Genomic DNA, 22,839 nt, shown 5'->3' with positions numbered 1-22,839 from the left:
AGGAAGAAGACTGCATAAGCTCTCTGGGCAGCCTACTCTGCTGCTTGGCTATCCTCGAGGGGAAAAAGTTTTTGTTGGGGAGCAGCAAGAGTAGGGCTGCTCCATTACAAGCAGTGAGCTGGGAGATGAAGGTGACTGTTGTCCAGGCAATGCCCTCAAAAACCAGGGTGTAGTCCCACAGGACTGGTGGGTGGGACGGGTAGAGCAATGATTGGTGACAGCCAGCATGGCTTCACTAAGGGGAAATCCTGCCTGACCAATTGGGTGGCCTTCTATGATGGGGCTACAGAACTGATGGACAGGGGTAGAGCAGTTGATGTCATCTACCTGGACTTGTGCAAAGCGTTCGACACTGTCCCACACGACATCCTTGTCTCTAAATTGGAGAGACATCAATTTGATGGATGGACCACTCGGTGGATAAAGAACTGGCTGGATGGCCACACACAAAGAGTTGTGGTCAATGGCTCAATGTCCGACTGGAGACCAGTAACGTGTGGTGTCCCTCAGGGAACGGTGTTGGGACCAGTCTTGTTCAACATCTTTGTCACTGACATGGACAGTGGGATTGAGTGCGCCCTCAGCAAGTTTGCCGATGACACCAAGCTGTGTGCTTCGGTTGATAACACTGGAGGTAAGGAATGCCATCCAGAGGGACCTTGACAGGCTTGTGAGGTGGGCTGATGCCAACCTCATGAAGTTTAACCATGCCTAGTGCAAGGTCCTACACCTGGGTCGGAGCAATCTCAGGCACAGCTACAGGTTGGGCAGAGAAGAGATTCAGAGCAGCCCTGTGGAGAAGGACTTGGGGGTGTTGGTTGATGAGAAAATGAACATGAGCTGGCTTCAGTGTGCGCTCACAGCCCAGAAAGCCAACGGTATCCTGGGCTGCATCAAAAAGAGCATGACCAACAGGTCCAAGGAGGTGATCCTGCCCCTCTACTCTGCTCTTGTGAGACCTCACCTGGAGTATTGTGTACAGTTCTGGTGTCCTCAACATAAAAAGGACACAGAACTGTTGGAACAAGTCCAGAGGAGGGCCACGAGGATGAACAGGGGACTGGAGCACCTCCCGTATGAAGATAGGCTGAGAAGGCTGGGGCTGTTCAGCCTGGAGAAGAGAAGGCTGCGTGGAGACCTCATAGCAGCCTTCCAGTATCTGAAGGGGGGCTATAGGGATGCTGGGGAGGGACTCTTCATTAGGGACTGTAGTGATAGGACAAGGGGTAATGGGTTTAAACTTCAGCAGGGGAAGTTTAGATTGGATATAAGGAGGAAATTCTTTCCTGTTAGGGTGGTGAGGCACTGGAATGGATTGCCCAGGGAGGTTGTGAATGCTCCATTCCTGGCAGTGTTCAAGGCCTTGGGTGATATGGTTTAGTGTGAGGTGCCCCTGCCCATGGCAGAGGGGTTGGAACTTGGTGATCTTAAGATCCTTTCCAACCCTAACTATTCTATGATTCTATGATTCTATGATTCTATGAATGTAGCAATGACAAGTTCCACTGACAGTCCCAGACAAGCCCAAGGTTTAGAGCTCTGCGCTATATCCTACTATATCCTAGAGTCTTTCAAGCTGAAAAAACCTTACAATATAATGTTTCACTGTAAATGATTATTTCATATAGGACCTAAGTAATTCAACGATTAAATGCAAAAATAAACAAACTTGAATCTAGTGAAAACCCACCAGATTAACATCTGTTGTTATTACAGGGCATGGCAGTAAATGGAAGTGGTGTGAAAAATTCAGTTGTAACAAATCTCTGCTGAAGAGATGAAAGGTACTTACACAGGAGTGTAGAATAATTTAGATTGGAAGGGACTTCTGAGGTAAAATGGTTTAAATCCAGCACAAAGCAGACACAAACAGTTGCTCAGAGACTTTAACTGACAAGTTTAGAGTATCTCCAAGGATGGAGAGTGTGCAGCCTCTCTGGCAATGTGTTCCAATATTTGACTGCTCTGATTGGGAAAATTTGTTTTCTAATGTGTAATCAGAGTTTTTCTTATTCCAGCTTGGGCCCACTCACCATCATCCTTTCACTATGAACATTTGCAAACAGACTCCTACTGTCCTTATGTTGTTTTGGGCTATAGAAGACAGCAGTATCTCCCACAAAACCTCCTCTTTCCAAGGGAAATGACCCGTTTTCCTCAGCCATTTGTCATGTATCATGTACTTCCACCTTCAACCATCTTGCTGGCCCTCCATTGGATTCACATCAGTATATCAATGTCTGTCTTGTAGTGGGAAGACCAAAACTGGACATAGTGTTCAGAATGTAGTCTCATGGACAACACAGGGCCATTTTCATTATTTATGCTTCAAAGTAGTGTTGCAGGACCCCTGCATCCCTGGACAAAGTTTTTACACTTGTTAAGCTGATGGGATAAATGGGAATACTAGCCCTGGAAAAAAGTTAGTGGCTCATCGATAAAGAACAAGTGGAGGCTAGCTTCCAAGAATACAGCAGACCCTGATCCTCATCAGGTATTAATCATCACAGCTTCATTTCTATAGAAGTATACAAATTTATATTAGCTAAGAAGATGATTTGCTGCACAAAGCACAATAGCACAATATAGCCAGTCACAGGCTTGTAACATAGCTCTGTTGCTCACTCTCAGTCATACCAGAACAAACTAAATCCTTATAAATTTGCTTTTAAATGTAAAAGAGAAGTATACTTTGAAGAACTAACAGATCTATTAGCTTGGTCTAAAGTCCACCATATCAGCAGAAATGTTGCTGGTGATTTCAGTGATATTTGATATTTCATGAAACATACACTCATTTAACAGGTATTATTGTTTACAATCTGCAGCTCAAGTAATAACTCTGACACAGACCTTATACTACCTATCTCTGTGGAATCTCTCTTTTAGGAGGTTCAAAGAACAAAGGGTTTTCATGCTTTGTTCAATACATTTTAAAAAATAAAAAAATCCACCTAACCACCAACCTAATATTTACAAAAGAAAAAAGTACTTTTTAGACTAAAAACCAACAGAAGTACTTACACGCTTTAGTAAAATTAATGAATGCTTTTAATTGCACATGGCTATATTCTGTGAAAAAAATACCCTTAGATTCTGTTTGAACATGTACAAAAAATCTGAAGGTTTTGTGCCGCTCTATCCCATAAATCATTCCTCCATAATAATGCCTTCCTGTCCAAGCACACTAATCAAATCTCTTCCTTGTCAGTGGAATTATTACATTTTAACAAGCACAGGATTTAATCATCAGTGCAGGCTTTTCACGCATTTACTTCATTCAGGCCTTGACAGCAAACTTTTACTCATGAGTTGTCCTTACAGTGGTGGTTTGATTACTATTTTGACTACTCATGTGAGTAATACTTTCCTGTTTCAGGCCTTTAATTAGCTGAATGCTTTCAGAGATATTTTTATATACTGCATTTTCTCTGTGCATTAACCATGTATCCTTCCTCCCTCCCTCATGTTAATGACTTGGGCAGGTATGTATTTGTCTAATGTATCAATCACTTTCTCCTCACTTTCTACACTTCTAAAGTCTTTCTGATTGCTTCTCATGAATTTTAAGAAGCTTCTCTGATAGAAAAGCCCTTGGCATCTATACTGTAAGTCACATAGGATTTAATCTTTTGTGATTGAAATAAAGGGCATTGCCCAGCTATAAAACATACCCCATGTTATTTTTGAACTTACCAGCTGCTTTGTTTCTGTCTTTCTGTTGCTCTCCCAAGTATTCTGCAACTTGAAGGTCATCAGTGTATGTTCACAGGTCTATCAGCATCCAGGAGTGACTACAGATGTTGCTAAGGTGATTTCTTTAATTAGATATGTATCTGCTCATTGGCAGAATATTCTGCACCTGGGACTAACAAAGACTTTATGTAACATAGTAACCTGTTCCTGTAAAAGACACAAGGAGGAAAAGGATTTTATAAAACTTAACAAATTGTCTAAACTGACTTGTTATTCGGAATGCTCCTTTTTCAATTTAAACTGATGGATAATAAAAAGTTAAATTTCATCTGCAGCACAGGGGCTTTCCTGCAGCCAAAAGTTTTTTTACAATCTTTTTCTCTTGTGTTACATGTCAAAGGAAGTCCAACCTAATAAAGTTTTACAAGGAAGATAAATAAGGATTAAAAAAAAAATGTAATGGGCCAGCGTATGTTTTGAAAGGTTACTTGGGTTTTGTTGGTTGGTGTTTTTTTCTTTTCTTGTTATGGTTCAAAATCCATGTGTGGCTCTATGTACACTTTTCTTTCTACTGATTTCAAGACAAGTCTGTCCAGGTATTGTAATCTACCTGAGTGATGTGACTTAGGCTAATGTTACCTGACATTCACTTGGCAGGGGGTTACATAACTTTGCTTAGCAGACAGCTAGAGGGATTTAAGATGCTGCTACACCCAGCTGTTTATTACACCAGAGAAGACAGGTCCACAGCAGACCCAGAAGAATGGTCACCCTACAGCTGCTTTCTGTCTAAGACCAGTAGTTTAGTTCAGTGGAATTTGCAGGAAAGCAGCTGAGTGAGGCACATGCACATTAAATCCTGCTAATTCTTTGTGATAACAGTAATACCTGTAGAAAGTTGAAATGGACAGCTGAAGAGGTAACTTACTAGGCTCAGCTAAATTAGTCAGGGCTCACCTGTCATCATGCTTGAGTTAGAGACTGGAATGGTAACTAAAAGAAAGTAAGTTTGACACAGAAATTCCCACTGTGCTGTGCTCTGTTTCTCATTGACCTCCTGTGATACATCGTTTTCTAACAAATTCTGGCATGTGATGAAGAATCAGAGTTCTCAAGCCCATCCAGGGACCATTCCCCATTCTCCACCCTAAGGGATAACTAATTTGTTTGCTTATAAAGATTTTATTTTATATTCAAGTGTTATTCACAGTTATGTTATTCAAATCCGAAACTTTCAAACCCTATTCCATTTGGTGGGAAGGGAAAAGGGATCCAATTTTTCACATCCAGATATGAGCCTGTGGGGTTTTCTCTATTGGATCAAGTTTCAGAAAGAGCTTTTTTTTTTTCAGGTTCTTAGAAACTATTTTTTTTTTCAAATGAGATTATGTCCAAAAAGTCAGAAACTTTTCAAAAAAACCTTGAGATCATATAACCCAAATTTGCTCTTGGCTCATTTCTATATTGCCTGACAGGTTTCATCTGCTTGATAGAGAAAAAGCTACACAATTTCTGTAAGATCCCACAAATAGCAAAGGGAAGATGGACTCTTTTTCTGACATGAAAAAGGCCAAAGAAGGGAAAAAGGGACTGTAAATGAGGATTTTAAGAGTTGTACCTAAACTCTAGATGATGCAAGGACAGTATCTAAGTAATGAAATTAATTTTCCAATGCATCTATTTCTATTTTACTACTACCACTGTTTCTACTGAGGATTTGAGGTCATCTCAAGCAGACTGGTCAGTCCATATCCTCAGATCAGAAACAACTTCATCAAATCCCAAATCCACCCTTGGGTATTGCAGATCATATGGGAAACAAGATAATTGAATGTTCTGAGAACCCTAAAAGCTGATTCAATTGACTGCCCTAGATAAGACTGATAAGTGAAAAGAGGAGAGTTTTAGCGTTAACTCTGAATATCCTGGCATTCACCATTAAAACAGGATACTTTACTAGGTGACTGCTGTCTTGGGAATGCAGGGGGCAATGTCAACAAATATTATGAGTCCTGTAATATTAAGATATCTCCACTGGCTTCAATGAATCAAGGTCTGCCACTTTATAAGCATCCTCAGTAGCACCAGGGGTTTGTTCTCCCTCTGTAAATACCAGCAATTACAAGACAGAAAAAATCCAACATTATACTCTTCTTGTCCTACTGATTGTGGTTATACCATCTTATGGCACAGAGTTACATTCCTAAAACACAAAACATACAAGTGTGATATCTGCACCCAACAATGAGGAGTCCCTAGAGCTGACTTTCACTCTTGTCAAGTTCAATTTCAAACAGCTCCCAGAAATTCTTCAATGATACACTCTCCCACTCCAGGTCTTCTTAAAAGGCATTGGAAAGCATGGCTGAGTAAGGGAAAAGTGTTGTCAATTGTCTTGCTAAAGGACAAAACCACAGCAAACCACACTGGCACTGATAGCTCTTCCCTGTCAATAAAGCGGCTTTACAGCAAAAACATTTAATTTTATTTTGGTTTTAATCTGTTGTTGTCAAGTCTTATCTGTATTCAGGAAAAGAATGAATTTGACAGTTTTGTGTTGACTCTTACTTTCCCATTACTGACTCTTTTCATCTCTGTCCTGGAGCAAAAATACATGTCCCTTTTTAAGCTTTTGATGATAAAAATCTCATCTGTAGCCTCATAAATGATCCTTTATTATCTATATTAATAATGAATAAATGTCTGTTGAATACCCCTGATCCTTTGCATTAATAGTGCCAGATGTATTATAGATAACCTTTTGATTTAACAGCACAAACTGTGGAACAATATTAAACCAGTAAAGGACTGATCTTACTGGAGTCACTAAGGTCAAAATTATAAACATTTCTTTCATTTCTATGTGTAAATTGTCCCATTATGCAACATCAGCCCCCATCATTTCTTTTTGAGAGAGGTACCAGACTAGCTGTCCTAGAAATAGAGCTCATAAATAATACCTGGAATAATTTTTCTAAACATTTCCGGCTCTTCCACTTCTCCTTCCTAATACCTCCTAAGGATCTTAATTAATAGAGCATTACTACATGAGCAGGTCCACTTCCGTTTATTGTAATATCATTTAAAAATATGTTGCTCGCCCCTTTTCTCATTAGTCCTGTCAGAATCAGGCACACACCTCATTCAATCATCTTCTGAAATGACACTGAGAGAACTGTAGTTATTCCTGAACAAAGGGATGAAGCTCCTTTTAGATCAGCAAAATCACCCTGTAAATTTGACTACTTTCCTCTCACATACCTGTTGTTTCCGCTTTTATGATCATTTTCAAATGGGTTGTTGCTTTACGCTGATGGCCATAACACCTGAAAATCCATTCGCCTGTAAATCAGGATAACACCCTTCATAAATGTTCCTTTCTGCCTGCTGTCCTGTGACTTCTATTCCAACTTTTCAGTGCCTCTAACAAAAGTGAAGTGCATTTTTCAATATTAGGTGACAAAATACAGTGTGTCTTTTTTCAGAGAAAAAAAGATTTCCACTGGTGCTAAGTGGGAAATATCATAGTTCTGCACTTTTCTTAAGTGTAGCTTCTGAAATGAATTGTTTAATGCTGCTGAGGCTGAAGCACAGGAATTCTGCACATCCGCTTACTTGTAACATTAACTGTAGCTACGCCGTTATGAGGCCAATTCCAAAAGTGCTAAGAAGCTCAAATTGCCCATGAACCGCTCTATTTCTAAGACGAACACCATAACAAGGTCACCTGACAGAAATCTGCAGTTACCTACTGAAAAGGTAGATAAGAGATAAGGTGGCAGCTGGCGCTAAGCAGCCTTAGCGCTGCCCAGCTTTTATTCCCAGCTACCAAGTTTGTCTCACAACTGTCTTTAGGAATACTACTGTATGTAAATAGCTAGGTCACAGTTTATTCCCAAATTCCTGAGGCTTTTTTAGAAGCGGTAAAGTAACATCCTTCAGTAATAAAATGACTACAGGTAGGCTTCAATGTCTGCTAGTTCTACATCTAAACAGGACTGTAGTTAGATTCTCTTAAGGACCCAGCAGAGGCTGGATTTTGCTGCTAATTTAGCTAACAGGAAAATAATTAAAGACTTGGACTGTAAAATTAAATGACTTGAAACAGTTCTCTTTGAATTTAAGAGAGAAAACTCAATTGGTTTTAATGCAGCAAAAATGTATCAGGTATCAATGAACAAGTATGCTATAGACATCAGAGAAAAAAAAAAACATTTCACAAGTACTGGGATGTTCTGTTGTGCAATTTTTCATGACCCACTACCAAAACACCATTCAAAGCTGGGTTTTGCAATTACGGATATTGTAACACTTTCTGTAAGGACTATTCTCAGATTCTATCACTGGTGTAGCTACTCAGGCACAACAAAGCTCATGGGCTCTTCAACATTTCTACAGACTTCTTGTATGTAAGAAAATAACACCCTTCAGGCAGCTTAGTGATCTGTAGGCTGAAAAAATCCTTTGGCTGTCATCTTTTAGCTGAATTTGGATTTGCGTGTCAGTTCAAGCCATACTGGAAACTGTGAACAAAAACCTGATACCATTGAAGTCAAAGCAGTTTTGCTGCAGTTTCACACAGCAGAGATGACAGGTTACCAGATTCAGCTTTTTTTTTTTATAGAAAGTCAAAGGTATCTTCTGATAAATAACAAAAAAAGAAGAAACAATTTAAATAAAACTAAATTGCAGAGACAATAATAACGAAAGCTGACATTAAAATTCATGGTGTTTGTTATTGACTTAAAGGCAAAAATAAGTACAGCTCTTCACCCAGCATTCTAACATTACCATACATCAGCTAATTCCATTTGATTCATGACTTACATTTATAACAGTTACAGCCATTAGGCAAGATCTGCTTTAGAGGCCTAATCCAACAAACACCTGCATACTTAATCACTTCAGACACAAGCACAAGGTTTTTTTGTCTTGCAGACTCATTTTCAAAACCACATGCATATAGCTGTCTGGAAAGGCATGTAAGACACATTTTGGTCAAGTTCCTAGCTAATCTGGTCCACAAAGTGGCATGACATTTGACATCACTGGGTGAGCCCTCTTTTAGCTGTATCTGTGAAAATCCAAACTCAAGAGAATTATATGCACGCATCAACAAAAGCTGAAATGAATCTGTATATAAAATCTTGGCTCAGGGGTTTTGTTGCTGACTTGGAGTGGACAGGGTTTCATTCAATAACTCCAGCTATTCGTATTTGTCATACATAATGCATGCATCTCAGTAGCACCTAGTTTAAACCTCCCCATAATCTCAAACCAGAGAAACTGAGATTTTCCAGTGTGCACAGGTAATTAAAGAAGAGTTCAAAATATTACCTAATTTACTTAGGCTAAAATCTGACAATAGAATTTGTACCAAAGCACATATTTTGCTACGTTCTTTCTTAAGTGCATGACAAACCACTGTATAGGTCATCGTTTGCTTCCTTGTTGAATGACAAATTATGACTCAAATTAAACATGATTGCTCCTTGTGAAACTGAACTACAGCTTCTTAAAGGCAGTGATGGTATTTCCTCTTTGTTTTGGTTTTTTCTCCATTTCCTGTTGATGAAAGCTACTGTCTGGATTGCCAGGTTTTAGCATTTCAGCTAGACTGATAGCATCAAAGATACTTCTTGCCTTGATCCTTTCCTTTGTTGCTACCTCACATGACTGTTCTACGTAATGAATACTCCCATGTCTAGTTCACAGCACCTCTGGCTTTATTCTACTTCTCTAAATTAATATGTGTTTCTATTTAATGGCCTATGCACCTAGGTAGTTAAAATACCTTCAAAACTGTTACCTTTCTCCTTCCTACTTACTACATTTATACTGCTACAAACATTAGCAAATGTTGATATCAGTCTATCACTTTTTTTGTAACTCTTCTTCATATTGAAAAGCACCAGATCTTCAAGCACACTTGCTGAAGTCACCTGGTGATATTCTCCAGACTGAATTCCTAACAGACTCATGAGCTACTGCAGAATCATTACTGACCTCTAACAGAATCTTCATCGAATCCCTGGACTCTAGAAAAGAAAAGTTGTAGTTTAAACCAAAATCTCTTTTGTTTATGTAGAGATGGGTATTCTGGTTTCAGTAAGAAGCAGAAATACAAGTAAGTTGTTATAAAGGTGAGTTCTAGCTCAGATGTTCTGAATGCTGGACTAACTCTAGTTCTTAGTGTGGAAACTAATAAATAGTCTTGCATGAGAGACAAACAAGAAAGACTAAGTATGAAACTTCAATACAACCACTACTGAAATTCATAGGCTTGCAGCTGAGAACAGCACCACCTTCCTTCATGGAATGATTTAAGCAACTAGGTGCAGAATTCCCTCTCCTATTTTCTGTCCCCAAGTTTTTTCCCACATTGCAACACTGCAAAGTAAGTTTTGAGTAAGCTGGACTTAATCCATTCTTCCCCTACCTTATCACATCTTACCCACAAAAACAGAACTCTATTAGCATTTAGAATCTTTTGCATATTTGAGCAGGTAAAGGTAAGATTTGCTTCTGAACACAGACAAACCAACCTGTAAAATCTACATATGTTAGCCAATCAGCATTTAATAGATTTTCTGAGGTTCCATCTACATGAAATTGACCAAGCCTGTCCTAAGTGGCAGCTTATATTCGAATGAAATTCCGTAACTGACAATAAATAAGTCAGAAAAGCAGGATTTTACTGTTCCCAAGGTATAACGCTGCCACAGAGAGAATAACACATAATGCTTTCACCAGAGTAAGTAGAACCAAGATAACATTCTCTTCCAATCCTAGAACTATTTAAGACAGCATGCCTCTAATGGTGACTGGATAATGAAAAGTTTTATGGCCTTTTTCTGCTTGTTTTGGGGGAACCTAATCCGTTTTCTGAAGTGAACAAGCACATTTTTTGCCCACACTCCTACAAACACAATGGGTTGTTTTTTTTCTTAGCTTCCTTCACAGTCCTCACCCTTTCCAATTCTTCCAATTCTTCTGTCAGCCTGCAGTATTATTTTAACCATCTTCAAAGAGGTCATAATGGCAAAAGGAGACAGGGGCAAAATGTGGGGGAGGGAGGAGAAGCAATGAAATAAGTGAGTGCAATAATTGTTCTCCAATGAAGAAAAAGGTAGAAGAAAAACCACCCAAGTTCATCAGTAATGCAGGCCCTGCCATCCCCAGATGTTACAGAAGCATTAGAATTGCTCCCTGCAAGAAAAATTGGATTAGTCACAATCTTGTCGACTAATGGGCACACTCTGTGATCTTTAGAGCTTCATTTACTGGGTTAATAGTGCTTTGCCTGAGTTCCTTTGCAACAGGGAAAAAAAAAAAAATCTGTAAGAAGAAATATTCTGGGTGCAGTCCACAGCCACTGACACGAGTAATATCATATTCATCACAGACAGACCTCGTATCTCATTACTACTGAAGAGTTTGCCCCCAAGGCATTTGAGCTCAGTCAGGCCAGGCCCCTCATGTGGAACCGTTCAGGTATATTGTGAAATGATTTAATGCGATAATAATGTCCACTTTGTGAGATAGATTATGTTTTTTATAGTGGCTGATGGTTAATGAATGATGCATTAGCAAACATCACTAAAACATTATTGAGAAAATGCAGATAAGAGATAGTAACTCCCTCCTTCCCAACCCCCACTCTCTCCCAGATGCATAAAGATGGAAAGCAGAACTTAAAGGAAACAGGAAACTTGACGTTTTTGTGAGGCTACCAGTTTGCATACTCTCTCTCTTGCTTGCTTGTTCTCTAGAGAAGGGGGAAAACAGATATTTTAAAAAGTTGTAAACACGAACTGAAATATCTCTTCTTAAATCAAATGAGAATCAATGTAAGTGCAAACCTGAAAAATACATTATATGTTGACCCAGTTTATTAGATGAAGCCATTTACCCTGATTTGATTTATCTGGCAATACACTGCTCAGCTGTGAAATGAGATAAGAAGAGCCTATTCACCTTATTTACAATATTATAGTGACTCCCACTAGCACCACTATGGTTAAGGATCTGTCAGCAATTCCATTACAAACACCATTTTTTTAGGGTTTGTAACATGGCTGTAGATTCATGCTTAGCTTGAACATGGCAATCCAAACCCAATAGATTCAATAAAAATCTCCTATTGAGTCCAATGGATTTTGGATTAATGCAGCACAATCTTAAAAATGTGAAAATCTGTAGGTATTTTTCTACATTTTTAGTCATTACGGCTGTGCCTTGGGAAGAAATACAAAGAGGGCCATATTCCCTGACAGTGGAACTGCTCTGAAGTCAGTAGAGTTATAGTAATTTACAACACCTGAAAAGCTGCCTCTTCTGTCAGTTATACACTTGGCAAAGATGAATCACAACAAGGAGTTGTTTTTCTGTTTTACTTTGATTTGCTGTTTTATTTGGCTTACATACGCTTCTAAAACCTCTTTGTTTCCTTAACAAGGGAGGGGTAAGTCCCACACACTTTCAATGGCAGTTAAACTGCTTCTGATCCCCCAGTCTAGAATTCATATTGCTGTTTTTTCCCATAAACCTGAAAAGCCTTCTAAACTGCAGCTTTCTATACAAAAAGATCCTTTCTAGTCCAAGCCTTTTGTCTATTTTGGTGTGTTTTGACACTGAAGCCTTCAAATAAAATTTCTGTTCTCGTTTCCTTCACTTTAATTTGTGAATTTCTTAACAGCTCAAAAATCTAAGAAGGAAATGAAGTAGGGCAGGCTAGTTAGGTAGAGGCTGCTGAGGCCAAACAGTACATGATGAACACAGTTATACAGACACAAAGTGGATTTTATCTATTTCACGGATAGTAGATAAACACTTATCACCAGCATTGCCCAGCAATACCTAATTAAAGGCCTCTGCTGTTCTGGATTTCATTTTTATTTGCACCTGTGTGACTGAAGAGACTGGAGCACACCAGTTAGCACACTTTCTCCTTATTTTGTAACACAGAGCAAGCTATATTTTAAAATAGGCGTAGTATTTTAAAAAATAATAATGTTCTTTCCAATTCATGGGTATTGCAGAGAAATGTGGGAGGAAAAAGAAAAAAGAAATTTGAATAAAGGAAGAATGTAACAAAGGGATGGCAAGACCTTGAATATCAGCATCGCCTATTTAGCGATGAATCTCCTCGAATCTCTTACTTCACCACACACAGAAACAGTAAAACCGCTGGTGCCTGAGGCTGCCCAGCCCCAGCTGCCCCCATCATGGGAGACCAGTGGGAGGAGATGGCAGCACTCTCAGGCTGTCATCCCTCCAAGGCCAACCATCTCAGAGTACTGTCCGTTCATCCTTCACAGGCCAGCCATCTCGGAGCATTGTCCATTCATGGCCTCATAGACACGTTAACAAGTTCGAAAGCAAATGAATAACAACAGGCACAGGTGGCTGTGCTTGCATAGGAACTGCAAGATGGAAGGTCAGGAAGGGAAGCAGCTCCCTCCGTCAGAGGGCTGCTGCTTGCCCAGGCCTCTCTGGCTCCTGCAGCACTTAGTGAGGAGGAAAACATGGTGGCAGCTGGAAGGACGAACCCTGTTCCACCACCTGAGCCACCCCAGAGAGGCTGCTGCCATGAGTCTCGTCAACACAAACTGTGGCCAGAGTGGAAAGGCAGAGGAGAAAGCAACAGGAGTGAGAGTACCAGCCCCTGAAGAGTACGGGAAGTGGCTAAGGTAGCAGTATCTAGAGGTTTGGGGCTTAAACCCCACCCTGCTTAAATTGCTTCTTAACAAAAAGGCAAAAAATGTTATGGCAGGAGGGTTGTGGAGTGGTGCTCCACAACCTTAGCTGCTTTTGGTACTAGTACCACCAGGACTCAGCCTCCATAACAGCCCCTCAGAAATGTGGAGGCAGTGCATGGTGAGCACCAGGGGCTAACCGCGGCCTGCAGGGTAGCGCCACAGGCTCTGAGGGTGCCTCTAGGAAAAATAAACCTGTAAGGAGAAATATTCTGGGTGCAGTCACATCTCCCTGAACCACATCCCTGTTCCTTACAGGTGCCTGAGGGTGCCCCATGGGGCTGTAAGGAATGTGACACAGCCCTCTTGAGGAGTTGTATCCATCTTGAGATAGCTGTGAGGGGACAGCCCCAGCACCAGGGGTCAGTGGGAAACACAATTGTGTTTTCTCCCCTGCAAGGGGTATCTGGACTTAGACTCCCAAGACAAGATAGTTTAAGGGCACAGGACAGCTTCTTTTGGGGAAGTGGGCTCTGCCAAGCAGAAGTTAAGAAGCTTCCAGAACATGCCCCTGTGCTGAAGCGCACCTAGCTGTTCTAGGTGGGACCTACCACAGTGAGAACTGCAGCAGCAATCAGCCCTAGTGCTGGCCATCATCTGCAATCAGCCATCAAGTTCCAGTTTTCTTGTGTTGGTAAGATTTGTACTTTGTTTGCTTGCCTCATCAGAGGTTTAGCAGGTTTTCTTGGTTGTCTGCAATTGTCTGAAACTTAGTATGAGGATTATCTGTGTCACTTAAATGGATCCCTTCCACTCTGTAGGCACCAGCACATGTGAACTATGTGCAATATCGAAAAAGTTGCAGAATATCATGATTGCATGCATAGGAACAAAGTAATATTTTCTATTGCACTTAGGATCTCATTAATCATTACTGCAGCCATGATGTCTCATTTGTGATGGGTTTGTTGCCTCAGAATTGTAGTAAATGTTCAGAACTAACATGTATAGTGCTTTTATATATTCTTTTCTTATACTGCCTACTATGTTCAGAATCAGAGGGAAACATCACACTTGTATTTGAAACCCTCCCTTGGTCCTACCAGTACACACCAGCAAAGTTATTATAGTCTGTCTCTGAGAACTGCACAGTGGACCTACAAAGCATATAAAAATTTAAGGGCAATGTGACTCATCTGTGTCACCTTAATTTGATGAATACAGACTAACTGGTTGATGGGTTAAGAAAAACAAAATTACTTGAACTTCCTTGTATTTTATCAGAGGGCTGGAATTCACATAAGCCAGGGTTTTAAAAATTGTAAGTTTTTATATATAGATAATATGCCATATTAAAACTCATAAATGTGCAGGCTTTTCCACTATGGTGGGCAGCTCAAACTACCCTCTTCAAAGGAAGACTTGAAGAATATTTAGTATATCTGTAAATTAGACAGAACATACCTTGAATTAGTCTAATGAAATTATAGTCAGAAAACATGGGAAATGCTTGGTTTATCCTCTCAGTATATGGCACTACCAGAAACAAGAATATTTTTTTCTTTTTACTACAGACATCATGGGAAGAGGCTTTAAATGAGACTAGTATCTCTGTTAGTGACAGAACATAGCAGGCAAATAGTAGAGGCCAGAAACTCATGAACTGAGATGGTCTTTAATAGTCAAGTTAAAAAAACAAAGGAATTGTTCCTCGTCAAATATGGGCAACAATTGTTGTCAGCGTGTGCACTGAGACTGTGTATCATTAATCACTAGAATCGAGCATTTCCTAATTTTTAGGTAGTGTTGCTGATTTGTCTTAGTTAATGATGTAGGAAACTAGTTTTTTAAGTCTCACAACACATTGAATTTAAATGCTTGCATACCTACACATTGAATTTAAATGCTTGCATAAGCATCCCAGAGCATTTCTGGTACTTACATTTTAGTGGCTGTTTTTCTGACATTCTGTGAAGCATGACTATTCTTTTCCTTCATTTCCCCAAAGATATTGATGTGTATGTGCAGAGAAGTGGAATTCCAACTGAGGTCTCCAATAGAAAAATAACATATTAAAAACCAATCTGAGCACTTAAGAACTTTATCAACTCAAGAAACTGGAATTACTGTGGAAATCTCAGTATTGTGTCTGTTTTCTATTAATACCAAGAATTCTTACTCATGGACTAACATCATACTGTATTAGAGACCAAACACACATAAAACAGAAACACCTTTGCTTCCATTTGTAAAATTAGTATGAAGCAAGAAGTAAAACATAGAAAAAGGCAGATTAGGGAACACAAGAAAATATTGGATGGTCATCTGAGGAATCTTTCTGTTCATTGCTGGTACGGAAGGGAGAGTGGCATTCTGATATCTATACATTCAGGATCAGTCAACAGTAGCAAAATATGTCTTGCTCACTTCATAATCTGGAGGAAACTTCAGGCTGAATTTGCAATTAGACATACACGATGTTTGCATTGTATAGAGGCTGTGTGAAGGGATTTAGTTTGCCTTTTTCCCCCAAATTAGCTATTACATAATTAATCCTTAGAAATCCTCTGCCTGTTTAGAATAAACACAAGGAGAAATGAGAGAATGTCCCATTCTCAGGTTTTTAAGTAATGACATGAGCATGCCAGTGATGCATTATCCCTTTTGTAAAGTTATACAAGTTGAGAGGTATTTGTTTGTTTGTCCGTATCAATTGTCTCCAGGTGTTTGGTGTTTTTCTGTGCTTTTCAAAAAGGCAGGAAGGGGAGGATGTTCCTAAATAATATGTTGCCCTGACTTTATAAGGCTTGTTTTGTCTGGCAAATGAATTATGTAAACCTTTTCCACCCGAAACTGTTTCAAGTCAATTAATTGTTGTAATTACTTAAGATTTCTTTTTAATGAATATGACTCTCCAGGGATTTGATGATATTCTGTCATCTGTAGACCTGATAAATGAAATGTGATTTGTGGCTTGCTGCAAACTGAACCCTTGTACTTGAACAATGTCTCTCTTTCCTATGTGCTCACTAAATGGAAGAAATGCCCTTGATGGAATTAGAAACATTTGCTTCAGTTGGTCCCTAGCAAGAATGGCTAGTATAGGCAGGTAAGGTTTGGCTTTTACTCCTTTTGTTCCCTCTTCCTTTAAATGCAGGCCTTGTTAACACATTGACAATTACTAAGACCAAACACACAACCCCAGTGAGGCTACCTATTGTAATTGAGAACTAGCTGAGTTCTTCCATCTCTCATCTCCATTAGATGCACTGAAATGTGAAAGATTAGCAGTCAGAGAGGAAGGAAACCAACACTGTATGATGGTTTTCTTATATTACCTTTTGTATTGCTTTCTTTGCCTCACCAACATTTTGTAATAAGAACAGCCAAATCTGGCAAGCAAGGCACCCTCTCCTTGTTTTTGTGCAATACCTAGTTTCCAGTGCACAATATCTAGATTCCAGTGCTTCTCAAGAAAAACAGAGCTGCCCAGTGCTGCAGATGAAGACAAGCAATCTGAGACAGCATGACAAAAAACCATGAAGTCTGAATTGAGTTCCTGCAGTGTGACTGCTTGTATGTGTTTCCACTAGCCTATTTTCCCTTACACTGCCATGCAAATAGTATAGCTAAATCTCCAATGTTAGGAAAGTATAAAGCAGGTGGAGTTTCCTGATTTAAATTCCATTGGTAAAATGGGGATTATTGCTTTATTGCAAGACCTTTCCTGAATATCACGTGGGTACATTAAACATCGTAAAATACATAGCCAAATGTAGTGGCTTGGTTATAGGTTGGAATGTAAGGACAATGAATTATTGTGTATCTCAAGCAAAGATCACTTTGACCTTTTTCCAGTCAAAAGAGGGTGCCTCATATATGCATAGCTGTCTAAATCTGGCAGTCATGGGTAGTGTAAGTGTACAGAAGAGACAGCATCCCTGATAATGGAAGTGAATTAACAAACAGAAGAAACTGTTATGTCTATTAGTGGTCCAGGAAAAACAAAGGGCTGTGAAGGGTGCAAAGGTGAAAACTGTGAAGAAAGAGTGACAAAGAAACATCAGACCAATGTCTGGGAGGAAGAATCATGGAAAATGAGAAAACATTGAATTTTCACAGAAAGGGATTTTGCACTTTGGGGTTCAAAAGCCAGGAGAGATTGTAGTGACAAAACTATATCAAACCCTAAGTCTTTCTAAACTCAAACCCGCTTCTTTATGCTGGCATAAAAGATATTGTCTTTCTCTTCCTCCAACCTGCCCTTTTTCTTTCTGGGCTAGCAGGACCTATAGCCAAGGATACAAATGTACAATAAACTTCAAGGAACTATTTTTCCTGGCTTGATGGGTCCAGCTGAAAAAGTGGTATCTAGAAGTTTATGACACTGATTGTCTTTGGTTCAGTAATTGGATGGAAGACATTCAGATCACCTTTGATTAGATGAACTTCTGAAACTACTGAGATTTATCAGTGCACAGATCTTACTCTCAGAGGACTCAAGTAAAAGTGTCCCATTAACTTAATGAATCAGGCCGCAAGAGAACAACTGCTCTTGAAGTCAGAATGAGAGATTTCCCATCAGTGGCACAAATTCTGCCAATAAAGGCAACAGGATTTCTCAAGTGAAATGAGATTAGAAAATGTCTCCCCTGATTTTCAGTAGTTAGATGATTGACTATCCTGTAATAGGCTAATTATTAGATTTCCCTTCAATTTTTGTGTTGCAGAAAGGAAGGAAAGTTTCTTTCTCTACCTAGATTGTGTGATAGTTGTGGCACTGTTTCATCAATGCCATTGCATAGTCTTGACCTTTGAAAGATGGTATGGTGCATTCATCTTTCTCAATCTCCTCTGCCTTCAGCAAGGTGTCCTCAGCTCTGGAACTTCTGGCAATTTGACAAAGGCATCTCCCTACATGTCAGTTCCTGTTATCCACTCTGTCTTCTTCACATATGACACACATGTCAGCTCTCATTTTTTTCACTGCTTTCTTTGTTTGCTCCTTCACAGGTGGGAGATTCCTCATCCTCTTTTTTGAGCCATTTCCAGGGTGGTCCTTATTTTTCCTGCAATGCCTTCCTTGACAACTTTAAAGATCCTTTTTGTCACTGATGTTCTGTGGTTCTTCACAAAGAAAAATAGCTTTTTAGAGGCCTCATTAACTATCCTCAGTAAACTATTTCCTTGCCTTTTTTATAAATGATACTCTTCCAGCTACCGTAGAAAAGTTGTTGCTAAACGCTTTTGACATAATGCATATGGAAGTTCCTCACCTCAGTATGCTTGTTTAGCAACAGTAACAAATACTTTAATAGCCTCTTTATCTATTTTAAAAACATCTCAAGTAATGTTTGTTTCATCCTTGTAAAATCATGTTGCGAGATGGCAAAACTAGCACCTACCTCCCACATGCTTTAGCTTAGGCTGTTTGATTGCAGTATTCTAACTAAGCAGTGTTATTAGTGATGAGGCATTGACAAGAAGGCAATGATCACTGCCTCTCCTCTCATCTAGAAGTGAATCAGCAGGAAGCAGAGATTATAGAAACATGTTCTTGTCAGTCTGTCCTTCAAAAAGGCAGGGAGCCTCCCCGACTGCGCCCCTGGTAGCTCCTCAGTGGTCTTGAAAGTTGGATGCAGGGAAAACAACCAAAAGAGTTAACTTACAAGAAATAACTGTTGTCAGACAAGTGATCCTGAAGGCTGATAAAAAAAAAGTATTCCTGACACTGTTACTTTCTTATTTAGATGTTTGGGCACTTACAGTAAAAAGTTCAATAAGAGCTGAGACAGTGGACAGATACTGTTCAAATTGCATATGATGGTTTCATATGCTTAACTACTTATCTGAAGTGATAAAATTAAAACAGAAACATAGTAATTTAGGCAAATTTTAAGCCTTGTTTCTCCTTTCATATGTGGCTTTTTGCACTACTTTACCTTTGTAAAGATAATTTATACTAGTGTGACATCAAAATTACATCATAGAAGCAGATACTTACAATAAATGTTGGTTTTGAAAATACTAAGTTGGTCTTATCTAATCTAACCAGGTTTTATAGAAATAAACCTATTTTGGTAAATTTTGAGGCGTTTTTAAATGCAAGTTTTATTTCTACAATCACTAGTGTAAATAATTTAGACAGAATGAAGACACCCCATTGCTGAGGTGTCTTCCTCTATAAAAGTAGACTACATTGGAACACATACTAATAAAATTGTCTTTTCTGAATATTTTGGGATCTTTCTTACAAATTTAGTAATTTTTTTGTTTGTGTCTGGTCTACTTAAGAAGTTGCTAGCACAAAGCAGTGAGAATAGTCAGGTTTGTCTTGCCTTTCAGAGTTTTCCTTTTAATGCAGTCCAGAGATGATTCAGTTAGTGACTTTTACCAAATCAAATCCACTACTTTGTTTTTACATAAATTTTATAGGAATAATCTGTGTTCTTAAAGTTGGGAAGGTTTTTCAATAACTGGCTACATGGTAAACAAGAGATATTCAAAATTCTAGCAGTAACTTATATCACAATATTCTTACTGTTTTCTCCTACAAAAATAAGTTGCCAAACAAAGCTGTCACAGTGAATTAGAGCATGGTTCAAATGAAAAATGCAAAAGAATGTACAACCTAAACTTAAAAGAAAGTTAAATTACATTAGCAAAGAAAAGGTATAAGAAGTCTTTAAAATGCTCTCTCCATATCACACAGTTTCCAGTAACAAAATAAAAATTGTAATATTTTATTATTATAATAAATAGAATGCATGCTTTCCGAAATTGCCTATAGTCACATACTTTTTTGTTATACAGTAAACACTTTAAATTGTGTCTCAATAACAAAAACATGAACATGTAAAAACATTTACATTTGGTAAGCTCTTCCCTGTTATTTATGCATGCTGAGTGTAATAACAATGCTTACTTTAGAGAGGTCATGTGGTCATTTATTAATCAATGTTTTATCATGTTTTCACAGTTCTTACATGCAAAGTGTTTATGCATATATCTAGTGTATGCACACACGTACCTTGCAAACTGTTATATGAATGTGTTACTCTGGCTGGTTTGCATCTTTCTTCACTCTTTGCCCCCCCGCATCAAAATCTTATTTATAAAATCACTGGTACTGAAAATGTGAAATACAGTCTGTTATTTGAATATCTATAAATCGGCCATCTGTGATATACACTGTAACAAGGAAAAATGAATCAAGTTTGTCAGTAAATGCTACTTTGACAAATCCAATTTTAAACATAATGTATTGCTAAGGCTGTATTATAACAACTTTCATAACTCTAAAAGGGCAAATAACTTATTTGTCTCTTTAGTAATTGCACCATGTATGGTGATTTAGTATGTCTTGAATTTAGATTTTTACTTCTGTGATAAGAAGCTCTTTCTTATTATCTTTGTCCTTTGCAAAATCTCAGGATTTTGTTAAGGACAGCCAAGTAGGTGGTTTGTGATTATTAAATATACCACCCTGATAGTACCCTCTGGAGATTAGATTTGCACATCAAAGTAACAGTCAGAGTAATACAAGAGCTGCACCTCCATGTTGACCCACCCAACTCACTGCACCAAGAGCAGCTTTTCAAAAGATGTGATTAAGTAAAAGACAGCCAATAGCAGTGGATAAATAATGTCATGCATTAAAATACACCGAAAACAAGTGTAGAGCTAAGATGGAAACACGCTGTCATAGTACCTGTTCCAGTAGAGGGGATGGGTGCAGCAGTTGAAAAGTATCTACATGAGTTTTATTTAGTGAATTGCAATCTCCAAGTGATCAAAAAGTTCAGGATGAAAGTTTCCCCAGAAGCAAAGTAGAAAGAAGTTGAATACTGTCATTGCTCTCTATGAATGAATCTCCTTAACCTTTAGTTAGTGTGTATCACTTAGCAGTTACATTTCATCTCTGGATGTTCCTAGACTGTAAGTCAGGAATTTGTTTTGAGTATGGGCATAGCTAAAGCACAACAGCAGGTACTTGAGTTAAATATTTGTATGGGGAAAGCATGATTGAAATAATTACACAGTCAAGGTAAATTAGTTTTAAGCAGTCTAATTTCATAAAAGGCTGATTCCAGAGAACTGGCAAGGAGCAAGGATATATGATAATAACACATTCAACAGTGTTGGAAGAGAGCTCCTAAAATGATTAAAATGTCCTAAAACTCATACAGTTTAAAATAATAATAAAAATAACAACAACTTTTTAGGTACATTTTATTAACTTTTTAGGTTACAAACTGGTAGGAATTTAAGACAAGTTTTCAGGGGGTTGTTTCTATTGCAGAAGAAACTTTAAAGAAAATCTACTGAATGGAAGCTCATATTTTTACTATATCTATGTGGCTGTAGAAGCTTGCTCAAGAGGTTATTAAATATCATGGTAAAATAACAACCTGGCAAGACTGTGTAATCCTACACTTTTATAAAACATATATGGCATACAAACATGATATACCTATCTTTATACCGCAAACAGGAAAAAGAAAGGGCTTTTCATAAATCTGTAATTTTTTTCATGTAGCAAACACAGTTCTACCAGGCTTTGGCAGGTATTAAATCTGCAAGAGAGAAGTAAATAGTTCCTGTGCTATGTTCTTTGTATATGGAAAACATATACAAGAAGCAGAAAGGTGACATTTAACTCTATAGTATTAAATCCTATAGCAGAAAAAAACAGCAGTGGAGAGAAAGCTGGACTTATGCATTACTTAAACACGCTTCTTAAGAATGCCCTTGTTCTCCTGAGTTCTTTCTCATCACCATAAGCTCTCTCCTAGGTGTGAAACTATAAGCAGACGAAAGCTTGTCATGCAGGTGTATTTTGTATACCTGCCACATTGTGAACTCACCATGTCTCTGGCCCTGAGGAGAAGTTCTCTTCCCTTGCAGCAAGATTATGTTTTAAAAAGCTGACTTTTAAACCTCTTACTGAATTTTTTAATGGATTAAATTCATCATGTCACCAGCTGCTGTGCAGCTAATAGAGCCATAAAACACTGTATTAAAGGATTACCCATGCAAAATTTCCTCTTGTGCTAATGTGAATTTTAATACTTTTAACATTTAGTTGAGATGGGAATGTCCAAGAACAGCTTGTTCAATAGGTTGTTCTATAAAATTAAGTTCCTCAGCTCATCACAAATGCCAGGACTCCATTAAGTTAAAATTTTACAGAGCGGCTGAGATGATTCACTGTATATAGCATTCACAGGGAGGAAGGCAACATCTGCTTCTCCATTAATGCTATAAACCAAGGAAGTAAAACACACAAGAGCATCATAACTGCAGGGAAACTGGGCTGAACAGCTGAGAGTCCTCGCTCCATATTAGCTGGGGGTCAGTTTATGCCATTAGGTACTTGAGGTATAAAGGCAGAGGAAATACAAAATTCCACTCCCTGAAGCAGGGTGACTACCGTAGGCTTTGA

The 22,839-nt window shown here is 38.6% G+C and overlaps 1 long non-coding RNA gene across 2 annotated transcripts; it reads left to right on the top strand.

Moving 5' to 3' along the window:
* The first annotated feature begins 13,599 nt into the window (after window positions 1-13,599).
* Window positions 13,600-20,223, top strand: LOC133266418 (uncharacterized). 2 transcript variants are annotated; one of them, XR_009742392.1, is made up of 3 exons: window positions 13,600-14,088; window positions 15,403-18,518; window positions 18,861-20,223. It is a non-coding gene; the product is annotated as an uncharacterized LOC133266418 (long non-coding RNA). The 2 variants fall into 2 exon arrangements; XR_009742391.1 differs by having other exon boundaries at window positions 14,969-18,518.
* Window positions 20,224-22,839: the final 2,616 nt, after the last annotated feature.

This window comes from Pezoporus flaviventris, unplaced genomic scaffold (assembly GCF_033815535.1).
Source record: "Pezoporus flaviventris isolate CSIRO_AGI_PZ_B2104156 unplaced genomic scaffold, CSIRO_AGI_Pfla_v1 ptg000007l, whole genome shotgun sequence".
Taxonomy (NCBI): domain Eukaryota; kingdom Metazoa; phylum Chordata; class Aves; order Psittaciformes; family Psittacidae; genus Pezoporus; species Pezoporus flaviventris.
The sequence above is the reverse complement of the archived record's forward strand: the minus strand, read 5'-3'. Positions and strand labels throughout refer to the sequence as shown.